The sequence below is a fragment of the Poecilia reticulata genome, chromosome 17, assembly GCF_904066995.2.
Source record: "Poecilia reticulata chromosome 17, P_reticulata-male-v2, whole genome shotgun sequence".
NCBI classification, from domain to species: domain Eukaryota; kingdom Metazoa; phylum Chordata; class Actinopteri; order Cyprinodontiformes; family Poeciliidae; genus Poecilia; species Poecilia reticulata.
Window position 1 is genome coordinate 20,259,297 of NC_088846.1, and position 16,177 is coordinate 20,275,473.

At 42.7% G+C, this 16,177-nt stretch overlaps 1 protein-coding gene across 3 annotated transcripts in view; it reads right to left on the reverse strand.

The window, feature by feature from the left end:
• The window catches only part of pde1cb (phosphodiesterase 1C, calmodulin-dependent b), a 109,280-nt gene that overhangs the window by 68,260 nt on the left and 24,843 nt on the right, over positions 1-16,177 (reverse strand). The window contains exon 1 of one of the 3 annotated variants that reach the window (XM_081597807.1): positions 1,631-1,952. The exons of the other annotated variants lie outside the window; for them this stretch is intronic. The gene's annotated coding sequence lies outside the window, so the exon portion shown is untranslated. Of the gene's footprint in view, positions 1-1,630; positions 1,953-16,177 lie in introns of those variants that run through there. 3 annotated transcript variants of the gene reach the window in all.

The window sequence follows — 16,177 nt, forward strand, 5'->3', positions numbered from 1 at the left end:
TGGAATAGAAGAAAATAGTAAACTGCTCCCTGCCTTTCACTTAAATGTTAGAAAAATGTGCTTTTAGAGGCAGGAGGACGGTTTGAAATTACAGTCGTTAGCAGGTATCATTTGGAATCTTTTCAACCAAGTTTTAGTTTGCTTGGTTCTGTAAAAGCCTAAAAGAATGCTTTCTGGGTTAACTTATCTCTTTAAGTGACTCTGAGGTCAGAGTGTGTGTGGATGGACGTCTGTCTTTCTGTTGCCCTATGATGGAGTAGTGGTCGGTCAGGGAGGGACCCCACCTCTTGCCTATAGGCTGTTTTGAGATTGGCAGCAATCTCAAAACAGAGATTGCTGTTTGAAAAATTTTACTCCTGAAGATACTGTGGCTTAGGAATCCTATGACCCCGGATTTACTTGTTGCAATAAATGGATGGACAGAGACTACACTTAATGCTTCCTAAGCCACCCACATGCCTATTAGGACTACTTTTTTTCAGCTCACTGCACAGTGACGAAAGTTATTAGAAGCAATAACAGATTTTAACAATTTCTTAAAATCCCTGAAAAATCATTTTTGCAAACTTTATGTTAACGAAGATAGTGTACAGTATATTCAGAGAAGAATAGTGTATTTACAATTTTAAAGTGGATATGTCATGCTTTTTAATCCTTCCTTTTTACATGTAAATCATCCACCCTGGTCTATATAAAGTAGAACTGCAATGCTTTGGTCTGAATTGCTGGTTGTTGTAGCTCTACAGACATGTCATTTAGCCCTTTTCCGAGGCTCGTTTTAGATCAACATGTTTCGATGCGGTTTTTCTTTTTTGTTTGTTTGTTTGTTTTGTTTTGGGGTATTTTTATATATGAACGAGACATTTCAAGCCCCGCCCCCCTCTAGGTCACAGAGTGTTCCACTCCACCCCGTTCGGACATATTTGTAGTTTGATGGAAGCTATACAATTATCTACCTGCAGAGAAACCTTTTATTCATTAGAGATGTCAACAATGGACAACGAACCAGCAGAATCACGCATTCAAATGAATTCATCGTCAGTACATGAGGGATAATGCTGCAGCGTAATCAGACCTCCTGCTTGGCCTAATGAAATTTATGGTGGTATGGTGATTTACAGTTTCTCCTCTGAAAGTATTTAGGAGAGCTTTCAGGAATCAATTAAACAGCCAATCCGCCCCCCTGCAACTTTAATAAAACATCCAATGGTTATTAGCATCTATTCATACTGTGTTTACACTTTCTCCATCCATACCAAATATGGACGGAGAAACATGGAGTGTCGTTTAGCTGTAGTGTCCGTAAATTCCAGGTACTTATTAAAATATTAATGCTACCACAATTTGAATGAAGTACACAACCTTGATATAATTAAGGAGTTGATTTTGTCAAGAATGTCGCTGCATGCATTTGCATGTGTTACCCAAGACAAAAACAAAGCCAAATAATTCCAAAACATGCAGTACAGTCATATCCTCAAGGAGGCAGCTAAAAGCTAGCACACAGGGCTAACAGAAGCACACAGCTCAATGCTACTATTAAACCAACGGCCAAGACGTCATTATTAAGACAAAAATATCCATGTCTAAAATAAGCTCTGTTGTCATTTCGGTGTTATTTGGAACTTACCGCTTTGCCGTGTGCCTTGTTTTAGTAGAGAGAGAAGAAACAGACGCCTCAATCAATCAGACGAAGTCTTTCAGAAAATCCCTCTGAGAGGTTGCTGAAGCAGTGGTTCTTAAGTGCTCCAAAAACGGACTTTCCCAGGTGACGTGGGTACATTCCCAAGAAAATTAAAATTGAAAATTGAACCTGACGCCAGGGTGCAATGTAAGAAATCTTGTGTGTTAACACACGCTACAACTTGTTTACTTGCAACTTCGGAATAACTGATCTTGCAGTACAAAATCGCGGCGAGGTGGGAAAAAAATGGCGGGTTCACAAAACCGGAAGTGATGACATTGTTTAGAAGGTTCGTTGCAAATGCGATGACGTCATAGCCATAACGTTGTAGCAAATAGAGAAAAATTAACATAGACTAAAGAATATAACAAAAAAAGAATATAAAGATATCTACAGAACACCCAGAGAGAATAAATGTTTTTTGGGGTTTTTTTTGCACTCCTACAGAGTAAAAGTACACAAAACATATCTAAACACTAAAAAAAAAAAAAAGAAAAAAAAAGTGGATTCGGAATGGTATGTCCCCTTTAAGTATTAATAATTTTCTCATGTGGGAGCTTTAAAAAGTTTTTAAGTATTGAGCAAAAGGCATAAAGACAAAGCAAGGTGGCAACCTCGCATGAACGTTACGCACTGGTAAAGCTATACTTAGCATTGGCTTTCTGTTGCATTTACAAGAACATTATACATTCATTTGTCAACGACTTTCACTGTTGTATCACAATAAATTTGAATTTCGATGACAAGTTAATAGATGTCAGCAATTGAATTAAAAAAAAGAAAATAAAGAAATGATTTTAAAAAACTACATTTAAAACAGCAATGTTGAATTGCTGAAATTAGCTCATTGTACTGTAAAGTATAAGCACTTTATAATAGGTTTGATCTCCTTTTGCATAAATTACTGCCTTGTTGTGGTACAAAAGTGTTCAGCCACAAGCTCTGAAGTTGTGCTAAAGAAGTTCTGGTTGGTTTAATAGCATTGTTTGGTCTGGTCACCATCTTTATAAAGCTTGTCAGCAGAGGCAGGCCTCAAGCTCTCTAAAGGCACAAGCTTACTCTGACTTTGGACTTCATAAAACACAGCAAACCAACACCAGGAGATGACATTGCACCCTAAATCATTACTGACTGTGGAAACTTCACTCTGACTTTCAAAGGGTTATGTGTTTCTCCACTGCTCCTTCAGCCTCTTTATTTGAAAAGAGGATTTTTTTTAAAACTGAGCAACAGTACAGTCTCTGGTTCGAGAGGCTTGAAACGAGAAGGTGACATTTGTGGTCCATGTGTAGGATTTTTATTTGGCTGCTGGCCTGCATTTACCCTCCCTTATGGGGAGGAGCATCTTGATGTACTCAGTCCAGCTTCAGTTCACTCTGCATGAAGCTCCCCCAAATTCTTATCTGGATTTTGCCCAACATCCCTCTCAAGGTTGCAGTTACCGACTACAGCTGCAGTCCACAATTTTTCTCTACCGTCCCAAACTTATGAAGGGCCTTCACAATCCCCTCATCATTACTGTTATCCCTATTGCATGTGCAACTTTTCCCACCACATATTTTCCTCTCTGTTAACATTATTTATTTACCTTCCACATAATGTTGTGATCAAACCTCTTTTGTGTTTTGTCTTCAGCAATATTCTGAATTCAGAGAAGACAGAAGCACAGTCATCAAGTTTTACAAGAATAAACACTTGAAACATACCACTAAAATTAATTACTTACTGAGATGCACCTCTATGATGTTTTTCCAAGTAATAAACACAAAGAATCATTGTGTCATGTTCGTTTTAATATTCTTAGCCCACATGCAGAAACACTCACTGGGAGAGACTGGTGTAAAGATCAAAGGGTTTATTGTAAAGCAAACAAACGCGGTTCCACTGACAATCTGAGTGGGTCTTCTTCACGGGAGGGAGGTCCAGGAGCTACCGCTCACTGAAGGAGAGAGAGAGGTGAGTTCGAGGCGAGATGCAGGGGATTAACTCAAAGAACGGGAACGGAAACTCTTACTTGTGGAGGTTGGGATTAGACCCGAGCAGGGGGAGGAAAAAACCAGGCGGTGAGTAGTTCGTGGATGAAGCTGGGCTGAGAGGCGGCTTTTTTTTTTCGGCGGGCGGACAGGAGTTCCTAGTGGACTGGAGGAGCAGGAGTGCTGACTACCAGGGAGCCTCGAGAGGATTCCTCCGAAGGAAGGGGGAGAAGACTCAGGATCTTCCGGAGGTTTAGTCAAGCGTCCTGGAAGGAAGAATCACACAGGTGAGTATCAGGATTACAATCTGCTCGAGATCAACAAGAGGGCTCAATGAGGTCTCTAGGTGGCTCAGTGTATCGGTTCGGGCAAAACACTCTGGCGAAGGTGTGCAGGTAGCCAGTTGCTCATATACTCCACCAGAAGATGACAATACCCCACAGGTGCGTCTGGTTAGGACCTGTTGGCACGCCCTCCAGGATCCTGCCGTCTTCCAGCGCCCTCTGGAGGATGATCTGGAAAGAAACCAGCAGACCCACCAGCCTGGTACCCAACAGTACCCCCCCCTCAACGACCGCCACCCGGCGGTCCAGAAGACGTAGAAGGCAGGGAGGAGCGGAAGTCCTCAATGAGGGAAGGATCCAAAATAAAAGAACCAGGCACCCACATGCGGTCCTCAGGGCCATACCCCTCCCAGTCCACCAGGTACTGCCAACCCCGCCCACGCCGGCGGGAATCCACAATCCGGCGGACCGTGTAGGCGGGGTGGCCCCCAATAACACGAGGAGGGGGAGGATCAGCGGGGGGGCACAAGGAACTGGAGTGGACCGGTTTGACTTGGGAAACATGAAAGGTGGGGTGGACACGGAAAAGGGGCGGGAGACGCAGACGGACGGCAGAAGGACCGACCAGCTTCTCAATCTCGTAAGGACCAATGTAACGGGGAGACAGCTTTCTAGGAACCGACTTTAGTGAGATGTCTTTAGTCGATAGCCACACCCTTTGGCCTGGAACAAAAGAGGGGGCAGGTCGCCTCTTGCGGTCGGCCCAGCGACGATTCTGTTCAGCCGTCCGGTCGAGGGCGGAGACCGTTCTGTCCCAGATGGCCTTACAACGGCGGATATGGTGTCGCACGGAGGAAACGGCAATCTCCCTCTCATCAGCTGGGAACAGTGGAGGCTGGTAGCCCAACGACGCTTCAAATGGGGATAGACCTGTAGCAGAAGAGAGGTGAGAGTTGTGCGCGTATTCAACCCAAGGTAAGCAGGGGCCCCAATTAGTCGGGCTGGATGACGTGAGACACCTAAGAGTGGCCTCCAACTCCTGATTCATACGCTCAACCTGGCCGTTAGACTGAGGATGATACCCTGAGGTCAGGGAACTCTTGGCCCCAAGGGCCGAGCAAAAATGCCTCCAGACCTTTGAGGAAAACTGTGGTCCTCGATCCGAGAGGATCTCCTGAGGAATCCCATGTAGTCTGAAAACGTGTTTCACGAGTAACTGTGCTGTCTGAAAGGCTGAAGGAAGTCTTCTCAGAGGAATCAAGTGGCAGGCTTTAGAAAAACGGTCGATTATGGTCAGTATAGCAGTCATACCTTTAGAAGCCGGTAAGCCTGTCACAAAGTCGATGGCAATATGGGACCAGGGGCGTGTGGGTGTGGGTAATGGTTGCAGGAGACCTGATGGGGGCTGATGGGAGGCTTTATTTCTCGCGCAGGTTGGGCAGGCTAGTACGTATTCTCTGACATCTTTCTGAATGGACGGCCACCAGAAACGTCGGTTGATCAGGGCTATAGTCCTGCTGATACCTGGATGGCCAGAAAACTTAGAGGTGTGTATCCAGGTGATCACGCGTGCTCGCATAGAGGAGGGAACGTACATCCTGTTGTCTGGGCCAGTGCCTGGGTCAGGCTCCGTTTGCTGAGCTTGCTTCACTAAATCCTCGATCTCCCAGGTAACCATGGCCACCGAGCAGGTAGACGGCAGGATGGGGGCTGGCCGTTTCTCTGAATCGGCTGGAGAGTATAACCTGGAGAGTGCGTCGGGCTTGATATTTCTGGAACCTGGACGATAGGAAATACACAGATTAAAGCGAGAGAAGAACAGCGACCATCGGGACTGACGGGGATTAAGTCTCTTAGCAGACTTGAGGTAGGATAAATTCTTATGATCAGTCCAGACCAAGATGGGATGTTCAGCGCCCTCCAACCAGTGTCTCCATTCTTCCAATGCCAGTTTAATGGCTAGTAACTCCCTATCCCCAACATCATAATTTTTCTCAGCAGGTGAAAGTCTACGGGAGAAAAAAGCACAAGGATGGGTCTTGTGATCGGTCACTGTGAACTGTGATAAAACCGCTCCCACCCCCAACTCAGAGGCATCAACCTCCAGGATAAACTGCTTGGTGGGATCTGGTTGTATGAGGATGGGGGCGGTAGCGAACAAGGTCTTTAACTGCGTGAAGGCTGCCTCTGCTTCTGGGGACCAGCTAAACAGAGTCTTAGTGGAGGTCAGGGCAGTTAACGGGTGAGCGGTTTGGCTGTAGTTACGAATAAACCGCCGGTAGAAATTGGCAAAGCCGAGAAACCTCTGTAATTCCTTACGGTTCTCAGGGGTGGGCCATTCCAGGACTGCTCTGATCTTCTCGTTAGATGGCCTCACCTGTCCACCCTCGAGGACATAGCCCAGAAAGGTGACTGATTGTTGGTGGAACTCACACTTCTCCGCTTTAACAAACAGTTTGTTCTCCAAAAGGCGTTGGAGGACCTGGCGGACATGATTCTTGTGCTCCGGCAGGTTCTTGGAGTAGATCAGAATGTCATCTAAGTAGACAAACACAAAGACATTTAGGTAATCTCTCAGGACGTCATTCACAAGAGCCTGAAAAAAGGCTGGGGCGTTACTCAAGCCAAAAGGCATAACCAAATACTCAAAATGGCCTAAGGGGGTTTTGAATGCTGTCTTCCATTCATCACCCTTTCTAATTCGGAGCAAATGATAGGCATTCCTTAGGTCCAACTTGGTGAAGACGGTGGCCCCATGGAGGGGTTCAAAAACAGAGGAGAGTAAAGGTAAGGGATACTTATTTTTAATGGTTATCTGGTTTAATCCCCTGTAGTCTATACAGGGTCTCAGGGAGCCATCTTTTTTACTGACAAAGAAGAACCCAGCACCCAGAGGCGAAGATGAAGGTCGGATTATGCCCGCTGCTATGGATTCCTTTATGTACTTCTCCATAGTTTCCCGCTCAGGTCTAGAGATACTATAAAGTCGACTATTGGGCAGCGGAGCCCCAGGAAGGAGATCAATAGCGCAGTCGTAAGGTCTGTGAGGAGGTAGGGACGCGGCTTTGGATTTGCTGAAGACCTGCGCCAGATCGTGATAATCGGCTGGAACTCCGGAAATATCAGGAGGATCCGCCTCATCGCCGTTAGCAGGGGAAGGACCTGGAGGAACGGCTGAGCGGAGACAAGTTGAATGGCACAGAACTGACCAGGAATCGATGTGTCTGTCGGACCAGTTTATATTAGGATTATGTTGTTGTAACCATTCGAACCCTAAAACTAAAGGTGAGCTGGCCGCGGGAAAAACGTAAAAAGAAATGGATTCTGAATGATTGCCAGAAACTGTTAACTGGAGGGGTCTTGTCTGGTGGGTTATCTGAGGCAGAACCTTCCCGTCGAGGGCGGAAACACGAAGAGGGGTGCGTAGGGGAACAGTTTCTATTGCCATTTGCTGAACAAGATTAATATCCAGTAAATTCCGTTCACAGCCGGAATCTAACAGCGCCGACAGTGTGATATTGCGGTCTTGAAACTGAATGGTTGCGGGCAACAATAAACGAGGCGAGTCCGATTTACTTTGATGGTCCGCCAGTTCCCTCGTAGTTACTGGCGGACCCTGGCTTTTAACAGTACGGGGCAGTCGGCCACAAAGTGCCCTGCTTCTCCGCAATATAGACAGAGCTTGGCCCGCATTCTCCGCTGTCTCTCCTCAGGAGTCAATCTAGCTTGGCCAATCTGCATGGGTTCTGGATCAGAAGGACCTTGCTCTCTCTCTGCTGGCACCGAGTAGCGGGGAACGGGAAGCGATCTGGGTACTGCGCTTCGACTGCTTCTTTCTTTAGCCCGAGCACGAATACGGTTGTCAATTCTTATGGACAGTTTAATTAAATCCTCGAGGGAACCGGGCTCGTCTAAAGTAGCCAGTTCATCCTTCAGGGGATCATTTAGAGCATCCAAATAAGCACTCTTTAGCGCTGGGGTGTTCCAACCCGAGGCAGCGGCTTGGATGCGGAAATCAATAGAAAAATCAACTGCAGATCTCTGCCCTTGTTTCATCTTTAATAGCGCTCGAGAACTCTGAGATTTATCGGTCACTTGATTGAAAGCCTGTTTGAACTCGGTTAAGAACTCCGCAAACGAGCAGCCGTACTCAGGGGAAGAAGCAAACTTGGCTTCAGCCCAGTCTAGAGCGCGGTCAGTTAGATGTGCAATAACAAAAGATATCTTGGCAGAATCTAAGGCGAATCTATGAGGTGAGTGATTGAATTGAATATTACATTGCATCAGAAATCCTCTGCACTTTCGTGGGTCTCCGTCAAACCTGGATGGATTTGGCAGCTGCCAGTCGGAAGACGTGGACTGGACTTGGGCCCCGGAGGCTGGGTCTGGAGACTGCGAGGGTCCCGGTGCGGATTCTGGAGTGGAGGTCTGGGGAAAGTGACTGCGGAGAAAACTGGTTAGCTCAGCCAAGCGGTTATTGGTCTCTGTCTGCCGATTACCCAGCTCCTGAAGTGCAGCCTCGTGGTTCTGAATTAGCGTTTGTTGGTCATGTAGAGCTCTCCGGATCGTTTCTGCTGGGACATCCGTTGGGCCAGAGTGTTCTGTCATGTTCGTTTTAATATTCTTAGCCCACATGCAGAAACACTCACTGGGAGAGACTGGTGTAAAGATCAAAGGGTTTATTGTAAAGCAAACAAACGCGGTTCCACTGACAATCTGAGTGAGTCTTCTTCACGGGAGGGAGGTCCAGGAGCTACCGCTCACTGAAGGAGAGAGAGAGGTGAGTTCGAGGCGAGATGCAGGGGATTAACTCAAAGAACGGGAACGGAAACTCTTACTTGTGGAGGTTGGGATTAGACCCGAGCAGGGGGAGGAAAAAACCAGGCGGTGAGTAGTTCGTGGATGAAGCTGGGCTGAGAGGCGGCTTTTTTTTTTCGGCGGGCGGACAGGAGTTCCTAGTGGACTGGAGGAGCAGGAGTGCTGACTACCAGGGAGCCTCGAGAGGATTCCTCCGAAGGAAGGGGGAGAAGACTCAGGATCTTCCGGAGGTTTAGTCAAGCGTCCTGGAAGGAAGAATCACACAGGTGAGTATCAGGATTACAATCTGCTCGAGATCAACAAGAGGGCTCAATGAGGTCTCTAGGTGGCTCAGTGTATCGGTTCGGGCAAAACACTCTGGCGAAGGTGTGCAGGTAGCCAGTTGCTCATATACTCCACCAGAAGATGACAATACCCCACAGGTGCGTCTGGTTAGGACCTGTTGGCACGCCCTCCAGGATCCTGCCGTCTTCCAGCGCCCTCTGGAGGATGATCTGGAAAGAAACCAGCAGACCCACCAGCCTGGTACCCAACACATTGCAGTTCACAATTCAAACTGATGTGATTTTATATAACAAAGCCTTCACCCTGAAGATTCAAGATAACTTTTCATATCTGGCAGTTATGAAGTTTAGCAGCACATTGCAAAACATTTTCTTTTTTATCTTATGTTTGCATATTGCAACACATTTACCAGAGCCTTAAAAAAAAGGTCAAAGGAAACCCTTACTAAACACATTCACTTTTTCCAGCCTAGGTCAGTGTAAGTGAAATTCTCTTGGGTCTATTGCCACTCTTTCTGTCCTGTATCTGAAATAATTGTTTTTGTATACACTGATAAACTGGTTGCTCTATCTGAAATATGTGTACTCGGGTTGACCCTGCCTGAATACATTCACCTAGATGTGTGTGAAAACCTTCACATCTAGGTGTTTGTATGGTACAACACGTGTGCAGTTTGAGGAAACAGGATTTCATAGCAGGTAGTTATTTTATTTGTATATCTTCTACAGTTTATTCAAGAAAATACATTTGTTTAAGTTAGAAGTTAGTTGCTATTGGTTGCCTAACAAATTAGATACATAATATATGTTTAGAATAATCTAAATGGTATTTAAATCAGATAGTACTGATAGAAGTCCTGACTTGCAAAACTAAAACTTCCACGGTGAATTAAACAGCAGGATAAAATGCAGCTTTACTGAGAGACATATAGACTCTAAAACAAAATATCAGCCAGTACTCTGAATAAATCTGCAAATGATGAGTGAAACACTTTTATGAAACAAAAACAAGAGAAAAAAACTACGCAGTTAAATGTCTGAGCACTCTTTTTTTTGTTATCTGCGTATTTTATGCCAGTAAATTGGCTAAAAAGTTGAGACTAGAGAAGATATTCAAAGATAATTCATAACAATTTGCTGCATTTGTTACAGAGTCAAGATAAAGCATGAGTCAACTCAAGCACGTGGGAAATAAAGTGGAAAGTGTTAACAGCTAAAAGCTTTGTCAGCGACCATGATGGATGGTTGGGTAGGCCTAAACAATAACAACCTGCAGCTCTGATTGTCTGCAGGACAATTTAGTTTATCCACTTAGCAAACATTTAATTTCAATTCCAGATTAATGGATTAATGCAACATCTTAAATCTCCTCCATACCTTCTTCTAATGATAAATTACGTGATTAATTACTACTACAGGTGCTCAAGAAGGGCCCTAGAGAATCAAGTCATCTACAACGTTTCTATGACTAAGATGAAAGGACGTGATAGAAATTACACTGTACTAACTCTACTGAGGCTTGTACATAGCTCACATAGTGAAATCAAGACATAAGCAGCCCCAGCCATTTGGAGGTACATGAAAAATTTAAATCTCATTTAAATTTCCAGGCCGCTCGATAAGGATAGCTATGCATCAAAATAGCAAGCGCCTTCACAGTAATGACCACATTTTGTTGAAGATCATCTATCAAAAAATATGATTCCTCTGTATAAACTGTATTTCTCTTGGAATTAGTAGAGATATAAAGTTGGATGGGAGCAACTGAGGGCACTCAACCATAAAGCTTTATTTATTTGCAGGGTTATAGGAGTGGAAAATACATCAGCTTCCTCCCAAGACAGATAGAAACAGGTCAAAGGTGGGGCCTCAGGGGAGAGGGGAAGCAATCTGGGCAAAAAATAAATAAAGAAAGAAATACATTTTTACACAGGATTTGATCCTTGTTTTCACCAACAAAAAAGATCCACGTGGTAAGGCTTGTTCTTAAACTTTTTATGAGTTTTTCTGTACAAATAAATACTTTTTGATGAAGGATGAAGCAAAAACAATCCAATTGACTAATAGGACAGTTTTCAAAAATGCCACAAGATAATTGTTCTAGATTTAGAAGATATAAAGTGTTCTCTCAAATTTAATCTAGTTCAGTTCACCTTATATATATAAAAACCCCTCATGATCTGCTTCCCATGTGCTTTTTATGTGTGTTTACTTACTAGCTGCTTATGGCAGCCTAAGCCTAATTTTCAGGTACCCGATGAATACATTTATGCACCTTTTAACCTGATTTCCTTAGCTAAATGTTCCTTGCAGTCTATTCAGTCCAAACAGGTAAAGCAGTAGCTTCTGTAAGCTCATTAGTTAGACACCCACAGCTCCTGGAAGGAGCAAATGGGGACGAGATTGAGAGCTATTTAAAAAGTAACCACAGAGGCTAAATAAAGACTGTAATCCAAATAAAGAGATGATGTAAACTACAAGTGTAAATACTTCCACAAATAGGTACCAAGCTCAGCACTGGATGGGACACAGCCGTAATAGATTCTATTTTAAACTCAGCTAGATTCTAAAAAACTACTCTTATAAAGTAAAGGTTGGTAAATTACCCATTTACGAGTGCTTTCATAATTTGCTATAGCTTGTCTTATGCATACAGACTTACGCAATTCAACTTACTTTAAAGGTTGGAAATTTAATCAAATTGCATGTCAAAATTTTCTCCAAAGTTGTATGTAATAAAAAACTCATATTTTCTATGAGGTAACCTTTATGAATCCAACCACTCAAAGGTTTGTGCTCACTTGAAAAAGTTCTACTTTTAAAACATGAAAATGAATCTGTTCTTCAAATCTTGCTTTTCTTTAAAAGAAAAACAACACTTTTTGTATGTCATGGTGCAAAATCTTAAAGTAGGCTTTTGCCTATGAAGGTTCTTTCCATTTAAGGAAATGACCTTAAATGGAAATAAAATGACATCAGACTTATATGGCGCTTTCCTGAGCACTCAAAGGCGCTTTACAATGAGTGTGATTGAGAATCAGCTATTCTCAATCACACTCACATTCACGCACTGAAGGCAGCAAACTACAGCTGCCTTGGTAGAAGCAAGATTTTACACCGAGACCATCAGGCAGACAGAGCCGGGGCTTGGACAGGCAACCTACCGATTACAGGACAAACTCCATGGCTGATGGCGATCTGACTCCGCCATCAGCCATCGCAGCACTTGGTACAAATCTCCTATTTTACCTCCCTTGAAGCACATAGAGCTATCTTACTTTCTGTTGCCATTTTGCACTGTTTGTGCAACATTTCATTGATCCATAGAACTGAGTTTAAGGTTCTATGCCTTAAACTCGGATTAATTTGTCTACAACAGCTTTTTCTCATCTTCCAGTTTTCAAAGTCACCCATTTTTTTCCTCCAAATCAGTGTCACCCTGAGATATCAACAGTGAAGTCCAGCAGAAGTCCACTGATCAAAACAACAGCACAATTATGCCTTTCAGACAAGTTCCTGCTGCCCATTTTATCTCCATGCTTCAGAGTTACACTCCTAATCCTGTTACTGTATTAGTCTAACTATAGCACCTTTTAAAAACAGAGATGGTTCCCTCATATCTTGCGTGACATCTGTGGTGTGTTTAAAAGAAGTTCTGTTGACAAAGCAAATATGCAATAATAGAATGAGGTTAGGGATGTGATAGGACAATTTATTCCATATAACATAAATTGATCATAGTATTTTATAGCATTTGGTCTTAATTTTATCTTTGTATGCATTGATTAAACTTATTCTTAAATTCAATTTGATTGAATCCGAAGACAAAATCATATCCTTTCCTAGTCATAGGTCAGAAGAAAAAAGAAAACAGTCTTATTATTTGGACAGGCGTGGACTGTTTCTCTTTTTGCTTGGCACAAACAAAAGCTTTATTCTGTTCCCAGTTTGTGAAAATTTGACTGCCACTTCAACAAAACACAGGGTACTGGTGATTATGTTCAGATTTTATGTCTGTAACATGTAATATTATGGCATTCACTGGGGTACAGCAGTAACATCATAATGTTGAGGCTGTCTCTTAATCATTTAGATCAATGGCTCTGCTATTTGGGCTTCCCGTCTCTCTGACCAGCGGAGGCTCATTAGTGGGCTACTGAGGCTCGTGATGGAGCTTGTTGCTTCACAGGGGCTGTCTGTGGGGGTCTGTGAACCCTCTGCTGTTGCCAAATGAGGGGTCAGCTACAGAGACAGTGGGCTGCCACGTTGGAGACAGCTGCCTTAATCAGCTGCAAAGTGCACTGCAGCACACAGCATCCAATTAACCATCAGATAAATCTCCCAGCTGACCACAAAGGCGTTTTAGCTGCAAATGAACATGGTGAATTGGCAATATGTGAGGTTATGCTGGTTGCTGCTTGTTTTCTGTGCAATGTTTGCAATATTTTATGAGAAAGCTGATTTTCCCCCCTTTGCTCTTTGCTGCTTTCTTATATTATTCTGAATCTTCTGCTTGTTGGACTGCCATTATTCTTTATTCAACAGTATTGTTGTAATAACATTTTCTTTTTCAAAATGAATTGTCTTCATAACCACAGCAAGTCTGAACCATGTAATTCTGACTTATTCCAGTTGTCCTTTGACATTTATTCACTATTTATGCACCAATATGAGCACCAAAGCAGCCCTGCAGAAGGCATTAGGATGAAAAAGCACACTTCACATCTTAGAATGTCTTGGCAATTATTTCTAAGATGTGCCGTTTTACTTTAAACACCCAAAAATGAAAGAAAGTTTGATAGTAAATATGCACTTACTCTCCATTTTATTGAGTATAATATACAGAAATAGAAGTTATATGCTTCCAATAATTTATATCCACCATTACTTTGGTTTGATCCAAGATCTTAACCTTGCAATTAGAGAAAATTGGGTGTGATCTATAAGTTCAAGAATATATTTTATTTTATATGGTTCTGTTCTTTACTCGTGTTTATTGTTGTGTGTTAATTTATGTTTTTAGCACAGATACTCCCGTTAACAAACTTAAATAATGTCTCCAATGATTTTCCATTTCTTTTTGTTGGCAAGACAACAAAAAGAAGCCATTAAAACAAAACAACAAGAAGTTTAATAATGCAGCTGTCCATACAGGAGAAAGTTAAGATACTATTTCAATGGAACTTGCTTACTATGCAGGAGTAAATTAGACAAATATGAAAGACAAATGTGCCTTTTCAAAGTGCAACCACAGCAATCAGTCACAGCATTAACAGCCTGGTGTTGCTCATCTTCTATTGCTAAAATAGCTCCAATCGATTGTGATGTGCATACAGGATCTTTTGGGGGAGTCCTGTTGTGTTTAACTAAGAATATTTTTCAGAGTCAATCAGCTGTAAGTTTAATTAGATAATCTATATCATTAACTTCTTGTCTGAACGGCTTTACCATTCTGACATAAGTGACAAAAGCAAAATCAATGCAACAGAAAGCAACAGATTAAAACTTTGGGTTAAATTGGTAGCAAACATTAGCTTTGTTGATGAAAGTTTGTCATCACCTTATTCTACCAACAAGACAGTCACAAGACAAAGAAAAGTTAAAAACTAAACAAACTAAACTCATACAGAATGACAAGAATATTGAGAATAAAAAGTTTAATACAAAACTGTAGATAAATTCCATTCATATCTAGTTTTAGCCAAAGAAAAGGCCAGTAAACTAACCTATGAGATTGTATCTTCTTGAGTTGTATGAGGTAAATAACAATGGGTTAAGCACTTGTAGGTCATGCAGCTAGACACTCTTGAATCAATGCAATCCATATAATATTGACACCAGACAGCAGTCCAGCTGACAGCCAAGTCATGATACTCACAGCATTCTGTGTCTAGTAGAAAGTTATTGATTATTTACCATTTAAATGGCTAGGATTCTATACAGCTGCTGACCAGTTACCTTTTCTATCACAGTTTTAGCCCCAGTAAGTTAACTTGGGCACACTAGCGGAACAAGTCAGCGTCGGGCCGGGGGGCGGGCCAATTACCAGGCCCCTAACGAATCACTGGGTCCCTTACGTGCATCAGCTGCTGGAAACTGTTGAACACCTTTCTCAACAGGTGAGGGTGCACTTTTTCCGTCTATAATCAGACATTTAAGCGACTTGAAACCATTCCTCCCTCCCTGGCACCTCCAGACCCGGGCCCCCATCCGGCCCGGTTCGGGGGGGGCAGCCGCCCCTCCAGCCCCCCCTATAGCTCCGCCCCTGCTTGGGCACAGTTGTGCCCTCCAGCCCCTGCAGTAAAGAAAACCAAAAAAGAGTGGGAATGTTTCATTGGCACGTAGAACAATGCTAACTGAAAAACACGTCCAACTTAAAAAGGCATTGGTAAGAACAAGACATAGAGGACAGCCAAGCAGTCGCTCCTGAGCTTAAATAAATAAATAAAGAACAGCTATTTATCTAAAAGCGTTCCCCTGGAAACCTTTATTTTTATTTTATTTATAAGTCAGTTACTGATGTCCTTCCTGCCTATAACAGATTATCTGATCATCCTTTGCTTACCGTTGAAATCTAATTATCACAGACTGGAGGATAACATTCAGCTCCGGTCAAAGAGGTAACGTTGTGTTCCATCATTTTATGGATTACTATTGTTTCCTCAGTCATTTAATCACCTTCTACCGTAATCTTGCTATTTGTCATTCAGGTGCAGATCCCTCTCACTCTCAATGGATTTATCCTCCATTAACCACAGTTAGCAGGGCCAAAGTCATCAGCTGGCTTTAGTGGGATTTCTGTGACAAAGCAGCAAAGGAATTAAATCAGTGGTGAAGATTGTGTACTGGGAAATCACCTTTTTTTTTATAAGCTAGAGGTTTCTTTTCAGCATAAACCTTTTTTAAGTAAAGATATCTTGAAGTCATATTTTAAGGTAAATGTAATTGTTGTTTTTCAATGATAGTTTTTAATTTAATGCGCAGCAACAGTTTGTGAACAAAATTATCTGTAACACTTCAAAGTGTCTAATATTCTTAACAAAATGGCGGTTTTTGATCTGACTATCTGACTTGTATTGCTCGAAAATGTGGAGGCCTTTTCGTTATCTGTCTGTTCTGCCCTGAACACGTTTT